The 18,318-nt window shown below is 40.0% G+C and overlaps 1 pseudogene; it reads right to left on the bottom strand.

Moving 5' to 3' along the window:
- LOC127235871 (transcription factor Spi-C-like) overlaps nt 1-18,318 on the bottom strand; it is a 48,715-nt pseudogene that overhangs the window by 17,412 nt on the left and 12,985 nt on the right.

The following is an 18,318-nucleotide window of genomic DNA, read 5'->3' as shown; positions in this document are numbered from 1 at the left end:
TAGAAATTTATTTGTGTTACTCTTAAGTGTAAAACCTATCAGTATTTGAGGCTATAGCAATGCCCAGGATAAACTACTTTCCAGAACATAGAAATGACCCATCTCAGAAGAAAAGACTAAATAGAATTAAGCCAGATAATTAATGAACGCAACCAATAAAATGACATAATTGAGAACCCTTAAAGTCCAATGAAAATTAAACCAGACACAATATGTTAAGTTATATTTGGTTAAAGTTATATGCTTATCTGTCATTCTAGGACATCTGCTATGTTTCCATTTCAAGATTTGGGTAGCAGGCGAGTGCTTATTGTCATTATGTTATGCTTTTTATTCCCCTCTGTCTCCAGTACAAGGTTGTGGATAAGATGAGAGCTGTTTGGTTGATGTAGCCACAAGAATGAAGCGCATCGTTTCACATAATGCGGCTGCCCAGTTCCCGAGAATTGATTTTTCTCTGCAGCATGCGATGAAGGGATTTGGTGCATGAAGTTATTATTTCGCTAAAATCAATCTATTTTAGACCCCATTATGGGAACATGAGAGGAACAAAGGCTGCACAGCTTAGTTGTTTTCCTAGGGAACCCAGAGAGGGCTTGAAAGTTATGAATAGCGGCAGTGGAAGACTATTGATAATAATAGACGGAGGCAATGCTAATAGCATGGTCCCTGGGAGCGACATGCTAAGAAAAAGTGTAGTTTTTCCTTGGGAGCTATTATAAAGAAAGAGTGAAGGATAACACGGGAAGCTGGCTGGAGAAAGAAGGAGGGGTCACTGGCCGCAGTGCCAGTCTGAGTGAGCAGAATTCAGCCTTTACTGTAGCTCTTTAGGACAAGTCTTAACATTGCAGCACCTCAGAATCCTCCACAGAGCAAGAGGGAAGTTTCATCATTTCCCTGGCAATCCTGTTTCCTATTTTGCCATGATTTTTTTTTTTTACCCTGTGTTTGAATTGCCCATCTTGACTCCTTAATGGTCTATCCCATTGCTCAAAATCACATTCTCTTAGACAAGAAATGAACAAAACTACAAACAAAATTTGGAAATAATAGGAAGTGAAATCCCTTTTTTTTGAAAATTTTAACATAAGCAATATTTGGTTGGTCTTTATAATAAGGCTCTAAAACCAGCTTTTCTTTCTTGAGGGCTTTTGTTCCTAGCACGGTTTATTTGCAGACTGCAAGCAAGAAAAGTTCACATCTTTGAGTGGGAAACTAGATGGCTGGGAAGCTTTTGCAAATCATCCTTAAAATTTCTCAGTTGCCAATCTGCAACTCTGAAAACAGACTTCCTTTCCCTAGAGGCCAGACAGGCACTTGCAGGGTGGGTGGAGGTATGTGTGTGTGTGAATATTTTCTGGTATTCTGCATCATAATTTGATAACATAAATGCTCGAGCTTTATTTTAATGAAAGAGGCTAAGTAGTTCATTATCTAAAAGTCTTCACTGTATATACAAGAGGAGCGGGGTTCGAAGTGCTACACAAAGCCAGTGCATGTGAATAGATGTTGTATTGGTTTTATTGCTACCAATGAAGACTAACAGGGGTTATGGAGTAAAAGCATCCTATTCCTCTACTTAAAGAAGACTTAGATTTCCTTTTCAGAATTTTCTCCAAAAGTAGAACAATTAAAACAAATTAAATTTAGTAGATTTTACTTGAGCAGAGAATGATCCAGGAGTTGGGCCTCTGCATCACTGATGGAACAGCTCAGTGGTAGGACTGTGGAGTGTCAGAATCCTTTCCACGAATCTCCTCAAATTTCAAGACAAGTAGCAGAACAACAACAAAAAATGAACTCCTCATGGGTAACAAAATGCAAAATGAAAATAAAGATCAAACTAGAGTTTTTGCAATGATGATGCATCTGAAGGGAGACTTGGCCATTTCTGTGGTATACAACAGTTTTTGATACCTATGATTGTGAGTGATAGTCTTAGAACAGAAACATTGGATTTTTATAAGTCCCATGCAACTTCTCAGATGTATGGTAGTAACACAATCCATGAAATATTATTCAGTGCTTCCCACATAATTTAATATTCCATGTAGCTCAATTAGTTTAGTATCTTCTTCAGTTACATTCCCAAGAACCACCAGGAAAAAAAAAAGCTTAATTTAGAATTTAATTTTGGGAAATTTACTGAAAACATCAAGGGCTTAAAACACCTAATCAAAAGTACAATCCATGAGCATCAACAGCCATGCACTGAAGCGAGTCATCACTAAAAGACTTCAAGGAAAAATACAGAAAATTACACAGTGCAGAAGTTGTTATCTTAGGAAGGGTTTAATTTTCCTATGTGATGGAAATCTCACAAAGACAGCATGATGCACTGGAAATTCTTTAGATGAAACAATCTTTGTTTGCTACGCTAATTGCTTAGAAGGTAAAGAAAAACCTTTCTTCAGTTTCCTACTGAGAACAGACCTGTACTTTAAGGAAACATTTTTATGTGTGTCCCTTTTGTTTCTTCTTATTGCCTATTGTTCAAAGACTTTAAATGTTATGTTGACTGAGAGTGGAGAGAGCGAACACATTGTCTCAGTTCAGATTTAGCGAAAATGCCCTCAGTTTTTATTTTGTTTTGCTTTTTTAATTTCAGATTTATTGAATGTTGCTATAGCCTCAAGATATAGGCATAGACAAGGGTTGTTAGGTTTTGTTTTTTGAAAAACAAACAGGAATGGAATTGGATGGGAAATGGAATTAGATGACATTAAGAAGTATCGTTATAAATGTATGCATTTGCAGGTTACAAAAACCAGAAAAGAGACTATGAAAGGATATAAGAGATCTCAAAGGAAGAGAGAAACAGAAAGGGTGGTAGAACACAAACATAAGAAATCGTAGGGGACTCACAGGAAGAAAGGGAACCAGCAGGGTCAGGGAGGAGGCTTCGAGGAGGGCAATGGGGAATGGAAATGAATGAGAAAAAGCATAATGACATGTGTATAAAAACCATCACGACGAAAGTCATGACTTTGTATGCTAACCAAGGCATGTTCATTAATAAAAGAAAAATCTGTGTGTTGGGCGTGGACTTTGGGAATCTGATGAGACCTCTTGCAACAAACGTTATGTTTACAGATTTGATTTTACATGCTGCTTCCCCTGATTTTCCAGGTGTCCTGGTAACCAGTGTTGACTCCCTTCCCTGAGAGCCAATTTGTTTTTTTAATTTTTCCCTTCTCCTCCTACATGTAAGAATAAACCTTTGACTTCTCTCGGTCAAGCATTGTGCTGTACAACTCCATGCTAGACTCTTTATGCCATTAAGGGTAGCAATATGTGTAAATTATTTCTCTCATTTAGGAGAGCCTTGGCCACCACATGGTACAGAGTTTTTTCTGTTGCTTTTGCTCAGCCTTTTCCTAGCTCTTCTTCACAGCAGGTTAAATGGGCCTGGGGGAGAACTTTCTCAGGGACCTCTCTTGGGAGGCGAAGCAGTGTTACCTGACAATATTGGATACACTGGCTTTACTTATGTGTGGAGCTGTGTTCAACTGTGTGGTTCACAGGGTGCTGAAACTTAATTTTACCATCAGCAAACAGATATCAACCATATAGCATGAGATTTTTTACATAGAACCTGGTTTTAAGAACTGCATGCAACGGTAAAATCGAAAGTTACAAAATAATATGGAGAAAAAAGAACAAGCTTTTTAACACTAGTCATCTCAAGAATCAACTCTGTGTGTTTATAGCAAAGGCTTTATAACTAGGCTGCTGTAGTCTGTCTTTGTGTGCTTTGAATATTAGCACCAGGATTCCGCCTCTATATACCTGCCCTGCTTGAGTTCCTGACCCGGCTTCCTTCAATAATGAATGATGTGCTGGTTTGAATAAAAGTGACCCTTGTAGGCCCAGAGTGGTGTTGTTAGAAGGTGTGGCGTTGCTGGAGTGGGTGTCACCTTGTTGAAGGAAATGTGTCACAGGGGGGTGGGGTGGGGTGGGTTGGGCTTTGAGGTTCTGGATGCTTAAAACAGGTCCACTGTCTCTCTCTTCCTAATGCTTGCTGATCCAAATGTAAAACTCTTAGCTACTTCTCCAACCCCATGTCTGCCTAAAGGCCACCATGCTCCTGCCATGATGATAACAGACTAACCCTCTGAACTTGTAAACCAGCCCCAATTAAAAGTTTTCTTTGCGGGGGCAGTGAGTGGAGAGGGAACTAGGAGAAAGAAGGGGAGGAGAGGAAAGCACGTGCGACTAGGAAGATTGAGTCAGGGGAGGAATAAAAAAGAGGAGAGAGAGAGAGAGAGAGAGAGAGAGAGAGAGAGAGAGAGACCATAAAAGAGGGAGTCATTATAGGTTTAAAGAGAAAACTGAACCTAAAGAAATGTCCAGAGACCTACAAGACTGACTCCAACTAACAATTTGAGAAACAGTGGAAAAGCTACCATAAATGCCCTTCCCTGATAATGAGATCAATGATTAACTTATCCACCATCATGGAGCCCTCATCTAGTAGCTGATGGAAACAGAAGCAAACACCCACCACTAAACACTGAGCTGAAGTAGAATCTAGATGCAGAGAGGGAGGACAAGACCAGGCTGCAGAAACACATAGAGACAGCTGGCCTGAGGAGCTAAGGGGCCCCCAGACTGATAGTCCCATTGGATAATCTACAAAACACTTCCACTCTTAAGGCTCAGGAAACATTTTGGAAGCTGGGGAGGAATGATTTTAAGTACCAGGGGATCAAGAAGTATGACATGAGATTGAGTCCCCTAGTAATGTCAGATGCTACACCCATAAAGCCTCATCAACATGACTGCCCAAACATAAGCTGAAGAAGGATGGTACCAACAAACACACCAAACTGCATGGGGAAAAGTCCATAAGGCCTTAACTGTATACAAAACACTATCAGCAACTGAGGAAAGCTAGGACCAGAAGAAGTGGCCCTCTCCAGGGAAGATCACTTGAATTGGTTGTCCAGTTCCAAACAACCAATCCTGAAAACATACATACACATAGCATTAAATGAATGGAATGTGTTATATTTTGGAACATATGTGTATGCAATAGCAATTAATGAAAAAAAAAGAGGCCTTGAATTTGAAAGATAGTAAGTAAGGAGGGCCATAATGGAGGGTCTGGATGGAGGAAAGGGGAAAATGTAATTACGTTATAATGTCAAAAATCAAAAGACTATCACACTAAAATTACAGTAACAAATAATGATAATTACTTATAAAGTTATGATAGTGGTTCAGAACTTGTTTGGACAGGGCTTTCCAGCACTCACTGCCAGTGGAAGGAGCTCAAATGACATCAGTTTTTCAGATCTCATGATGTGAGACTGTCAGAATTTCCAATACAATCTCATAAACCTGGCACAAAGAACCAAGTTAGCCACTTAACACTCCAAACTAAATTTCTTCCTCTCCCCCTATAAGGCCATCTTTGTGCAAAAGTCTTTATAGCATCAAGTTGATTTTCTTTGTTGTATATGTTCTTAGCGTGCACACACATAGCACAGGTAGAATGAAGAACTAGTGTATCCTGCAGTGCTCTGGCCATGGTCTCCAGCTGATGTTCTGTACAGTGCAGGAAGTCTGTCAGGCTTTTGTCAGACCTCTAGGAATCCTTGCTTTTCTGACTTAAAGGAATTATCAAATTCATTACTTCCTTGCAAATTCACCACATTCTCCTGCACTGTTATTCTTCTGTTTTATTATCATATTGATACAAAGGCATAATGCCTTTAAAATATTTATTTATTGTGGGAAGAGTATGCATTTGCTGTAGTAGATGTATGGAAATGATGGACCATTTTTTTCAGCCCCCACAACATTGACTTTTGAAACAGAATGTCCCATTAACCTAGAATGTGTCAAGTAGGCTAGGCTTACTGGTCATCTAGACCCAGAGATAAAACTGTCTCCCTTACCATCACTTGGGTTAGAAGTGTGCTACCATCCCCGGGTATTTTCATATGGGTTTTGGGGCAATCAAATTCAAGTCCCCAAGCTGGCAGGGCAAGCACTTTACTTAACTAGTAATCTCCTCCACCAGATTTTTCATATCTTTAAACTGCACATTGGAAAGTCTAAAAAAAAAAATGTACAATTCCTAGTCTCTAAACTTAAGAAGATTAAGTCATGAAGAAATGGAAAACCTTGGCAGACCAATAATGAAGAACAAGAATGAGTATAAAAATGTGCATACGGGTTTCCTCAACCTCCAAGGAAGTGACTCCCAACTGCAAAAGCAAAAGGTTTTTATTGCTAAGAACCAACAGCTGGGACCTCACTCTATCTGAAGAGTAAGGCACCTGCTTACAATTGTGAAGGGTTTTTAAAAGGGAAAGGGAGGCTTCAGACCTCTGGTCTCAGTTCACAAGGTTTCCAAGGTTACGGAGATTTCACAGAGCACAAAGTTTCTTTACAAGGTCATCATGGATAGGCAAGATTGGCACACCTGTAAGGTTAGGGTTTTTTTTTTTTTTTTTCTTCTTTTTTCTTTATCTCCTGAGAACAGCATGTGGGCTCTGTACTCTGTAGTCAGGGAGTTATCTACTGGCAGAAATTCTTGTTCTCTCTAGTTTTCCCTTCTTGCCACAAGCCATAATTTTTAATTTTTCCTTCACAAAACTGCTTTATTTATTATTTTAACCAAACTACATAAAATAAAATAAAGTTAGTAATTTGCTAGTTATTTCTGTTTTTCTCCAGATTCAATAAAAAGTACTTATCCCTGTAAAGACATTTTAAATTTTTTAATTGCATACAATAATGCTGCATATCCATGGGGTAAAGAATATTGTTTCACTACCAGTATATGATGTGCAGTGATCAAATATGTGCACTTAGATGTTCACTTTCTCAAACATTTGCATTTTGCTATGGTCAGAAACTTCTAAGAATACTTTGTATTGTTAGATAGATTCAATCCTCACAATAGAACATTTAATCCTGCCATCCGTGGCTCCGTGGCTATGTTAGGCTACAAACAAAATTTTAAAAAACAACAACTTTAAAATATTTTCAAATATCTTCTTGACCCTCAATTCTATCACAAAATTCATAACAGGATGACTGCCAGAAGCTTTACAAACACATAGGAGGTAGCATACTTCTGAATCACTAACAGTGCGTGAAAAGGGAAAGTAAAAACTTATGGGCACATTGTGTACGAGAGGCAGAAAAACCAAGAATCATAGGCTAATAAGACTATACTCAACCCCGCTCCACCATAAATTCTCCAAAAAAGGCACCATTATTTCTTGGACCAAATGAACATGTGTGTTTTTGTCATTCTATATTCAAAGGTCAGGACCCTTCATAATTATTTAGCATGAGAAATAACACCCACTTAGTTCACACACAAGTCTTGAGAGTCACTTGTGCCTCCTAACAGAACTCCTGGGCTGTATACCTTGCTCTGAGCACCCATCTCTGCCCAGGGCTTCTTGTCCTGTTATTACTTGTTTTGATTCTAACTGCTTTTCATTCTGTTCCTACTGACAGGCATTTTGTTATTTTCTGCTGTCCTACAGACTGGCATTTTGTTACCTTCCACTATATTACCCACGGCATTTTGTTATTTTCCACTATCCTACCCATGGGCATGTTGTTATTTTCCACTATCCTACCCATGGGCATTTTGTTACCTTCCGCTATCCTACCCACAGGAATTTTGTTAAGTTCTGCTATCCTACACACAGGCATTTTGTTGCTTTCCACTATCCTACAGACTGACATTTTTTACCTTCAGCTATGTCTGACTAAATGTTTTGAACCCATTAGTGGAAACTGAGCTCTGGAACAAAGCTTCCAGGGGAAGCAGGTGGAAGTGCAGGGCTTGCCTGTCAGGAGTTCACCGACATGACTGATACCGTGGAAATCCCCTATCTATAGCATGAATGTAAAAATTGATTATACAGATTTAAACTTGTCATCAGGGTTCAGGGGGACCACAGTTGAAACCTGAAACCTGTAGTTTTCCTCCCAAATCAGACACCCATTGGTCTGTAGTAGAGACACTTAGCTCTGAATCCTTTTCTATTTATCCACGTAGACATAAAATAATAATAATAATAATAATAATAATAATAATAATAATAATAATGCAAACTAAAACATAAAAAACAAAAAGCAGCAGCCAGGGCCACCTCACCAACACTGAGATTCCTGCAACTCTGTTGTAGGCTAATTGCTGTGGTCAGGTCAAATGAAATCTTTTTATGTCAGGTCCAACACTAGCTCCCGAAGCTGATTAGTTCTTAAGTGATTCAATGATTCATTCTGTAACCCTGAGGCTTCTGGTCAGGGTTGGAATAAAAATATTGACTTCTTTTTTTTTTTTTTAAATGAAAGAACACTGCTTTGTAATGCTCCAATCTTGAGTGGAAGGAAACCATTGAGGTGCAAGAACATGCTGTGAATGTGTGTTTCCTCTTTTAAGAAAGTCTTTGTGAGTAAAAAAAATTCATTACTAAAATATTTACGCCTCCCCAAACATTGCTGAAATATTCTAATAACAGAGATGACAAATAGGCCTCTAGTTTGAAATATTTACCTTGTTTTTCTTTTCCTTTCAAGGAGAAGGTCAACACTAAATATCGAAGGTAACTGATTATTTACTTACAGAGAAAAACAAGTAAAAGAAAACAGGAAGAGGCAAATGATAATTTTTTTGTAACTTCAAAATGAAATTAATACCAGCCTAAAGAAAAATGTACATCAATTGGCAGGGTGTTTCATCTCTTGGACCCACTTTCTCCTCAGCACAAATGGGAATTTTGATGACATCTACTTCTGACAATTCAGTTCTTTCAAATACCTTTTCATTATACCTGCCATAGCTGTATTTTAAAGTTATCTCTTTTTGTGTGAGTGTGTCTTCTCTTCTGTTCTCTTATAAAGAAATTTGTCATTGAATTTAGGGTCCATATGTATAATCAAGGATAATATCATCCTGGAAATTTGAACTTGATAAACATCTTCATTTTCCAATGAAATTATATGCACAGGTCCCAGGTGCTAAGATAAAGGAGGACATACATCTTTTAAGGCTCACCATTTAACCCACAACACAACTATTTAGACTCTTCTTCCAATAGTCGCAATACCATCATTCCCCACCGTGTTCACAGCCTGAGTCCAGTTCAAGTCACCATGGTCCTTCATCTAAACTTTTGCAAACATTTAGTGTGTGTGGTGGTGAAAGACCCACACTATGCATATTGCCTGTTTGAGCTGCTCTTGCTAATTTGCCAAGGTCGAGTTATGAGAAAAGTACAGGAGGGAACCAGGTTGCTGCTCTCATCTGACACCAACCAGATATCTGTGGTCTGCAGCTTGGACCAAAGCAAGATCAGCAGGACGGTATCCAGGATGCTGAGATAGTCATAACTCAATTCTTTGTATTCTTTGTGCCCAACCCGAATAACCAACTTTCCTTGGTTAACTACAACTGCTACATTTAGAAAAAACAATGAAATCCCTGTAACCATGCTTCTGCTTCTGTAGGCCTGCTTCTTGCCTCACCAACCCTATATAAACTGCATATACTTTAACCATGCACGCTCTCTCAGTCTCCCGAAAGACTGAAGCGTCCACAGGTACCTGTGTGTAAGCATTAAATAAGGTCTTACACATGCATCCAGTGGTCTGGTCTCGTCTCTTGGGGGCAAGGGCCTTCCCCCTGACAGGCTCCGAACTCTTGGGGTCTTTCAGTGGGGGTGCTGTTTATTATTCCTACATAGTAACTGCCTTGTCTTTCAAAATGTAAGTGGGATTGTCTCTCTACCCTCCTAAATCCTGTCCAATGTTTTCCCTTCAAACATAAAGCCCAAAGTCCCCAGCAAAGCGTCTTCTATGGCTTCAGTGTCCCAGAATCCTTGCTCCTCAGTGCAGCAGCATAGAGAGGAGTGGGAGGGTTTTTAGTCACCAGGGAAGAGTTCTCATGAAAAAAGGACACCCATTTAGAAGCTGGGCAGATGCTGCTGCTGTGGTCTTGAAGGTCTAGAGAACCTTCATCCAATAACGGATGGAAGCAGATGCAGAGATCCATAGCCTTGTTGAAGAGAGGGCAGAAGGATTACACTATCCAGTGGTGTCAAGTCATCAAAAGGGAATCCTCTTGACCAATGGCTAGGGAGCCTGCATGGGACTAACCTAGGCCTTCTGAATGTGTGTGACAGTTGTGTAGCTTGGTCTGTATGTGGAACTCTTAGCAGTGGGATAAGAGTCTGTCCCTAACACTTGAGTTGTATTTTGGGAACCTATGTCCTATACTGGGTGGCCTCACCCAGCCTTAATGCAAAGGGAGGAACTTAGTCCTACCTCAACTTGATATGCCATGCTTTGCTGACACCCATAGGAGGTCTGCCCCTCTCTGAAAAGAATTAGAGGAGGAGCGATTTGGGGTGCAGAGTGGAGGGGACAGGAGGAGAGGAGAGAAGGGAAATTGTAATTAGGATGTGAAGTAATTTGCATTATTTTGCATTATTCTTACAGAGTAGTTATAAAGGAAAAACCAGGAATTTGAATATATTTTCCACAAAGAAATGATGAAAGTGTAACATGGTTGATATGGCAGTTACCAGTTGATGGTACTTACTATATACATGAACAAAAATACCATGTTTTACTTCATAAACACATATAAGTAAGTGTCAACCAAAAATAAATAAAAATGATTTAAGCACCATAAAATAGTATATAAGGGATTATGGTTCATCATCTGTAAAAATTTGAAATACTGATAAACGCACACACACACACACACACACACAATTTGATGTGTATGGAATGCTTTGCCTTCATGTGTGGCGTACACCACATGCATGTCTGGACCCTTCCTAAGTAGATCCTTCTGGATCTGGAGTCATAGGTGGTTGTGAGCTGGATGGGGTCTCTTGGCTGCTGAGCACTCTTTGGCAAAGATGTGTAGAAATCTTGGCTCCTGGGCTCACATGGATGCTCAGCGTCCTTCTCCATCTCTTTGATTGATTTTAGTTTGAAGTCTGTTTTGTTAGATATTAGGGTAGCTACACCCACTTGTTTGTTAGGTGCACTCGATAAGAAAAGCTTTCCCCAACCCTTTACTCTGAAGTAATGTCTATCTTTGTGATTCAGGTGTGTTTCTTGTATGCAGTAGAAGGACAAGTCCTGTTTTTGTGTTCATTTTGATAGCTTGTATCTTTTTATAGGCGAGTTGAAATCATTGATATTAAGAGATATTAATGACCGGTGATTGTTAATTCCTCTTATGTTTTGTTTTGTTGTTGATAGCCATTCTGATTGGAGTGGGATAGTATCTCAAAGCAGTTTTTTTTTTTTTTTTTTTTTTTTTTTTGGTGGTACACACTCTTTAATGTCAGTACTTATGAGACAGAGGCGGGTGGTCTCTGTTGAGACCCTGTCTCAAAAAATAAAATAGAATCGCAGGGGATATGGGGGGCAGATGGATGGGGTTTGCAGTATAAACTCGTCAGGAACAATGGAGTCTGTGCTACAGAAGGGACTTTTTTCCCCAGACACAGAATAGAGAGGCAGGGCTTGAATTGGTAGCGCTCCCTGAGCCTAGCAAACAACGGATTCATGAGTTCAGACTGGCATTCAGATATCTATCAACAGCCAGGATGTGCAAACACAATTGTAAACACATTTAGGTCCAATACACCCTCTAAACGGTAAATACGGTAAAAACGGTTACACACGGTAAATAGAAGCCCACTGAGTTCCTACACTCAGAAGAGGGCAAAGACGACTTTGGGTGTGCAGGTTAGGGGAGTGCAGGCTCCTGAGCTTGAACACAGGGGAAGGCGCACACTGGGGCTCTGCACACAGCATGCTGTGCACGCACTGGCTGGCTGGCACGCAGGTCCATCCCCAAAGCGGCACAGGCGCCCACTTCCCTCGTACTTGGGCGCCCAGCACAGCCACAGCGGCAGAGCCCGCGCGGCCCCAGCACCACGGGCCTTTGTTGTATGGGCTTCCAGGCGTCCATCACCTCAAAGCAGTTTTAATAGGTATGACGACACCATGCTGAAACCCACTACTATGTGTGCTAACCTAAAAGTTAATTTAAAAAGCCAAAAGCATTCTGCAACAATTTGAAAGGTATTGATTTTCAGTTCTGGATTTGTTTAAGCATTAAACAAATGAACTTTCAGAGAAAGCATTTTAAGATCTATGTGTAGAAGAACCTTGGTACAATCTTATAATAAGGATGGCAAAGGATTCTTCCCTCTCAACTAGTGAATACAGTGGTACATCTCTCTTCAGACTTATGAAAACAAATTATAGAAACCTATTTTCTCATTGTCTCACAATTGGTCTTTAAGCAGTATTCAATTTCTTGATTAAAAAATAAAAGTTGCTTCTATCCAAAACACTGAAAAAAATTTGGTTACCTACCTTTCTAAACTCAGAGACTGATAATGTGGGGTTCAACACGGACTACTATTTCCAGGCTATTTGGTGGTGGTGGACTCTCTGTAATTAGATTCAGCTGTGGTAAGGGGCAAAGCATTTTCCTTCCATTGGACAATAGAGCTATTTGCTAATTAGACTCCAAATGGAAGGTAGACTTCTTGCTTGCTGACATTGAGAATTTTGTGGAAAATGTAGCATTAATAACGATTTTTGTGGCAGTGCCTCAGAAATGGCAGTGCTGGCAGAATTTCTGGTTAAACTAATAGTGTGTAGGCTATTAGCTGATATCCTACAAATATCAGCGATTATGTGCTACCCTCAGGATAAGCCAACCCGAAGGAATAATAGCAGCTTGTGATTACAATCTTTGCTTGAGTGTACACACCATTTTGAGTAGATCAGGCTTATCCCCTTGTAGTTGCCTTGACAAGTATCTGTCCAATGGAACCCTTGAAGCAATGCATTGGCCACGATTTATTAGTTTACAGTTTTGTGGTGATTCCCATGGGATGAGAATCCATCATGCAAGCATTACAGATTCAAATCTTTTACATCCTAAATTGAAGCCACAAAGCTGATTTCTCCCAAATGGTGATGTAATTGGTTTGTTTGGGGTTCATTAGTGAGCATATTAAACCCATTTATGACTTCATTATCCAATTGCCTGTTTGATCAACAATGCCCCTTTATTACTAAAATCAAGGGAGTCATTATTTGTGTAAATAATTCTTAAACTTGATTACCCATGGGTCATCAGGGGAACCTGATGTCTACACTCATCCAATTTGGGTACATTAGTATCTCAGAGGGTGGGATCTAACAGTTCCCTGGTAATGCTAGCATGTAGCCAGAGTTGAGAAGTACTAAGTACAGAGATAGTAAAATGACAGTATAATTTAATAATATTGATGATTGTAAGGAATATTCACCATGTTTCTGCTGTATATCAGGCAACAGTCTCCTATTGTCATGAATTGCATCAATATTATCTGCTTTTATATTGTTATTTTTATGTTGTAATTAATATTGGAGTACCAATATTCTAATCCTCTTCATGTCCCTCTGGTAATATTGCCATCTTTACTTTGAGCTGCCAAAAAGTAAGGCACAGAAATTAGCTTGGTTAAAGTGGGGCACTTTTTAAGTGAGTCATGCTGTTTTGCTCTGCCAGTGTGGCTGTGAAGCCCTACTGTTTCCCCTCTGTTCTTATATCGCCAGGGATGTAGCTTGGCTGTGGTGACAGCAGGCACTCTTGGAATACTCACATCAAAGGATGACTTCTCCGTGCTTCACATGGAAATGAGCAGAGGATAAAAGAAGCCGTCTGACACAAGCCAACTCTGATCAGAACCTGCTTGGTCTGATGCCATTTATAAATTGTTCTTCCCTGTGAACAAACCTCTTTCCTTCACACCTACAGTCTCAGGGTCATTGAAATTGAAAGTCACTTCCTAGGAGTCTCACACGACCAGCTTCTTTATTGTACACTAATTGAAAATTGCCTTTCCAAGATTCTCCACAGGCCTCCCTTTAGTTTCCCTGACCACTGGGCCTTGAAACACTGAGAAGCAAACTGGCCTTTGAAAGCCTTGGGTGTGGAATGAAGAAGAAAGAAGATCTCCTAGCTGTAGACTTAAGAAGTAGGGCTTCTGACTGCCCTTTCTATTTGGGAACTACAGACATCTTCATTTTAGGAAGATGCCATTGTTCCTATAAGTAAGTTCACAACATTGCATTTAATATGGATGCCACTGGTTAGCATTGCAGCACACTGTAGGAAAGGATCTCAAAGTACTGTCTCCTCTAAGTGGTGCCTGCTTTCTCCCCATTGTAAAGTCAAAAGACATCAGTGCAGCCATGCACAGGGACTGACATAGTTATACCCACATATGACATAGATGTTCACAGAGCCTTGTGAGTAACTGGATAGCTTCCCTGACCTGAGATCCACTCTGAAAATCCTCAGCTGATGCCAATGAGCTAAGCTGATACCAGCGGAGCCCAGCTGTAGAGCATCGAGTCAGCCCTCTGTGAAGTGAACAGAACAATTACTCTTTGTAACTTCACATACACTAAGTCATTCTTGATTATGGCTTGCCTTTGGCCTACTCTTAAATGGTCTGTTGACTTGTTTCTTCACTATGCTTTATATCTCCGCTTTAAGAACTGGGCTTCTGTTCCCATTTTCTTTACACTTCATTGTCAAGAGTTTCCCATAGCCCTAGCCCAAGCCAATGGTCCTTTCCTATTCTCTTAAGTCTCGTTGGATCCTGTCATCCAAGTCCCTAATTTTAGCTTCCAGTTAGACTTGGCACCTGCTTCCTGAGCTCTGGGATAACTATTTTTCATGGCCCATATCCTGTTGTCATGATATTCATGAGCTCATGGCCCTATATAGGCCTATTTCCACGGTAGCCATTGCTTCATGGACTTACTTTTATTGCTAGGCTGCTGTGATCATCTGAGACTTTTCCTACTGTGATTTGTTGCTCTAGCTTTGTATACTTTAAGATTCTGGGATATTTCTGCTTGCTGGTGTTTTCTATCCAGACCTATGTCATGGGCCATTTCAGTCTGAGGTTTGGTAGTCTTCTATCCAGCCAAGCTAGGGTTTGTAATAAATAATTTATATCTATATAGAATTTTGTTTTTACTGCACTATGTCACCTACTTTTAGTTATTTTCCAGGCTTGTATGGGAGGGAATAGCTACAATTGAATTCTTTACTCAAGGGATCAGGTCCTATTTAGTAAATCATATAAGCACCTTATTTTAAAAGAAAAAAAAAATGGACAGTTGAAATGGCTCAGTCGGTGGGTAAAGAACATGTAGAGAAAACAGGACAATCTTGAGCTTTTAATGCCCAGAGCCTGGGACCCACAGTGGAAGAGCAGAACCTGACTCTGGCCTCTATTTGCCTGGTCTGTGGAATGCTGGAGTGCACATTTACACACTAAAGAAAATGGTAAAGAGCAAATCTGCAGACATATGGCAATTCTCAGGGCACCAACACCACTTCCCATGCACACGGCATTCTTCACCCTTTCCAGGACCACTGATGAGAGCCTTCGATACAGGCTCATAATTCACTTTGCCACGTGTCCTTGTGGCTTTGTCAAGGTCATTTTCTAACCAGTGTTCATTCTTCAGACTGTGGCTGAGAACTAGGGTGTCACCTGGTTCTTTCTAAATGAAATCCAAATGCAGCAGGGGAGATTGGACTGTGATGGATTGATTCTAACGAGCCTCTAAGCTCGCCAGCCTTGCACTTATGAACATTCAGGCTTCCTTATTTCAAAAGAAAGTGAGAAAGGCTCTGCCACCCAGAATTATCGCTCCAGCCTTTTATTCTTAACATATAACATTCCATGTGCCATATTTTGAGATGCCCATAGAGGACAGGAAATTACTAAAGGTCCCTGGAGAGGGACTTTAACAGGACCAGTGATGGAATGCACTGGTATAAGGTATTGAAAGGGAGAAATAAATTGTGGTGGGGGAATAAGGGCTGGGACAAAGAGGGAAACTTGGAAGAATAAATAGTACTGAGGATGTGGAGGAGGGGGTCTCTGCAAATACCAGGGTCATCAGAGAGCTGATCTCCATGAGGAAAGAAAGAAATCCCTTACAACACAACTCAGTAGCTGGAGTTGGTTCAAACTTCTAGAGTATGACACCAGATGGTTTATTTTAGGCATATTTAAGCACAGCACAATTCTGGGGGAAAGTTTCCTGATGATAATTTAATACCATTTATACAACAAAGCTTGAGATATGTTTACATTGAAACTTTTTGTAAAGTACATATAACTTCTTTCATAAAATGGCTTCTATTGACTGAAAGCAATGCTCAAGTAAGGGTCTAGGGAGAATGACCAAGATAAACATAAAAGTCTATGGGAGTCAGGAGTGGCTTGTCTCTACTGATAGCATAGAGGTCATCTAGGCTCTGCTCCATTTGTAAAGTACTTATGACATCTCCCATAAAGATGGATTCTATTAACCGAGAAACAACATCAAGATAAAGGTCTAGGATGGAAGAATCTGGGATAAACATAAAAGTCCGGGGAAGTCAGATGTTACCTGGGCCTGGTCAGCAGGCTATAACATCCATTTCCAGCCTTCTGGGAGGAAAATAGGTTATACATCTTTTCTGTTAACTTTGTGTGTTTAACATTTCTGTGTTCTCCAATGCTTATCTATGTGCACAAGGACATTTTCCCTCTACATGAAAACTTTTCAAAAAAGTTATATGGAAACCTACTACCAAAGAAGCTTCCTAACATATATCTCTATCTATTGATCTATCTATCGATCTATCAATCTATCTATCATCTATCTATCTACACACACAAAACATTAAAAATTAAATTATCTAATAGTGGAGTAACAATGCCCCTATTAGATACCAAAGACTAACAATGAAAGGGCCAGCTCAAGGAATGCCTTTCTTCTTTTGGACTTATTTTCCAATAAGATCCCACTGACCCCAGAACATTAGAAGCCATTGCCAATGCTCTTGATTGGCCTCCAGAACACAACAGTACTGAATATATCACATACATGAGTAACAGAACATGGAAAATCAAGCTGCTACTGATCGAGAAACTTCACCCTTACTGGCTACTATTCATAGTATTGGAGAGGGGGAATCTAGAGAATCTATTTATCTATTTCTGGGGAAAATGTCACTTAGTCCTTCTATTAATGTGCTAGATTAGTTTATTAGAATTGCTCTCAAAGTCATGGTTTTAAAATCCCCACTTTCCTTTTGAGGGGAATTGGGGTTTTGCACACATCTAGTTTGCCTGGACTTCTGATTGCCAGAAGATTTTCAGAGATACTTCTTCAATTGTGTTGGATATTTTTATTATGTTTTATAGTTACACAAGCTATTTCCATCTCCATGTAGAATCATAGGCCAACCCAGCTTAACTATTTAATATTCAATAACAAATCTATCACTGCTGAACATATCTTGTCCAGAATCCAAGGATCTCTTTTAGTCATCAGCAGAGCTTACTTATCCCAGATAGAACTTTTTCTCCATGACTCTTGTGCCCAAATATGGCAAAGGCAATTTATATTCAGGGCTGGTAGTTTATGAGATGTGAGTGGTTACATATTTTCTAAATTTGCTCTAATTTTTGTGTCAAATCATCTGAAAGCAGTTTACCTGGAATGGTTTGAATGTGAGATGTCTTCCTCAGGAGCATGCACTTTGTTATCTGGCTGGTGGCAATTGCTTTAGAAGGTTATGGAACCTTTAGGAGTTAAAGTCTTACTGGAGGTAGGCCCAGATGTTTTACAGTCTGGCCCGATCTCCTGTTTACTCTCTGCTCCCACATCCGAGATGGACTGTATCTTCCCAAAGAAACCCTTCTTTCTTCCTTCTGCATCTTACCAGGTATTTGCTCACTGTGGCAAGGAAGTGACTGTTGCACCAGCTTTATCTTATCCTGGCTCCCAATAGAAATGATTTCTTAGAAGCATGATTTGAATTAGACCATCAGCTTACAACACAACATGTTTAGAAATGACGACTGTAGAATGCTCACTCCCACTATATAATTGTGCAAAAACAAACAAGGTAAATTCCTTCCAGCGGTCAGACCTGGAAAAATTTTACCTCTTCTGCCATGTCAGTTTGTCTCTTCAGTTTTCATATCATGAGGTCGGCACTGTTTTGGTCTCAATTCTCCATCAGAAGCGGTGAGCTGTTGTGTGATGTATCCCTCCGATTTGTAATGATACTCTGTCCAATCTGAAACTTCCTCTGACCAGCTGAGATGCTGGGACTGTTGCTTCCTGTAAGCTGTGTGTGTAGCTCCAATGTGGCAGTTTTCAGGTTTCTCACCTGTGGTAGCAGGCTTTCTGGTGATGAATCTGCTTTTGACTTATCCCTGTTCCTAATGAGTA

Source organism: Phodopus roborovskii, unplaced genomic scaffold, assembly GCF_943737965.1.
Source record: "Phodopus roborovskii unplaced genomic scaffold, PHOROB, whole genome shotgun sequence".
In the NCBI taxonomy this organism is placed as follows: Eukaryota; Metazoa; Chordata; class Mammalia; order Rodentia; family Cricetidae; genus Phodopus; species Phodopus roborovskii.
This window is presented reverse-complemented; position numbering and strand designations above follow the sequence as displayed.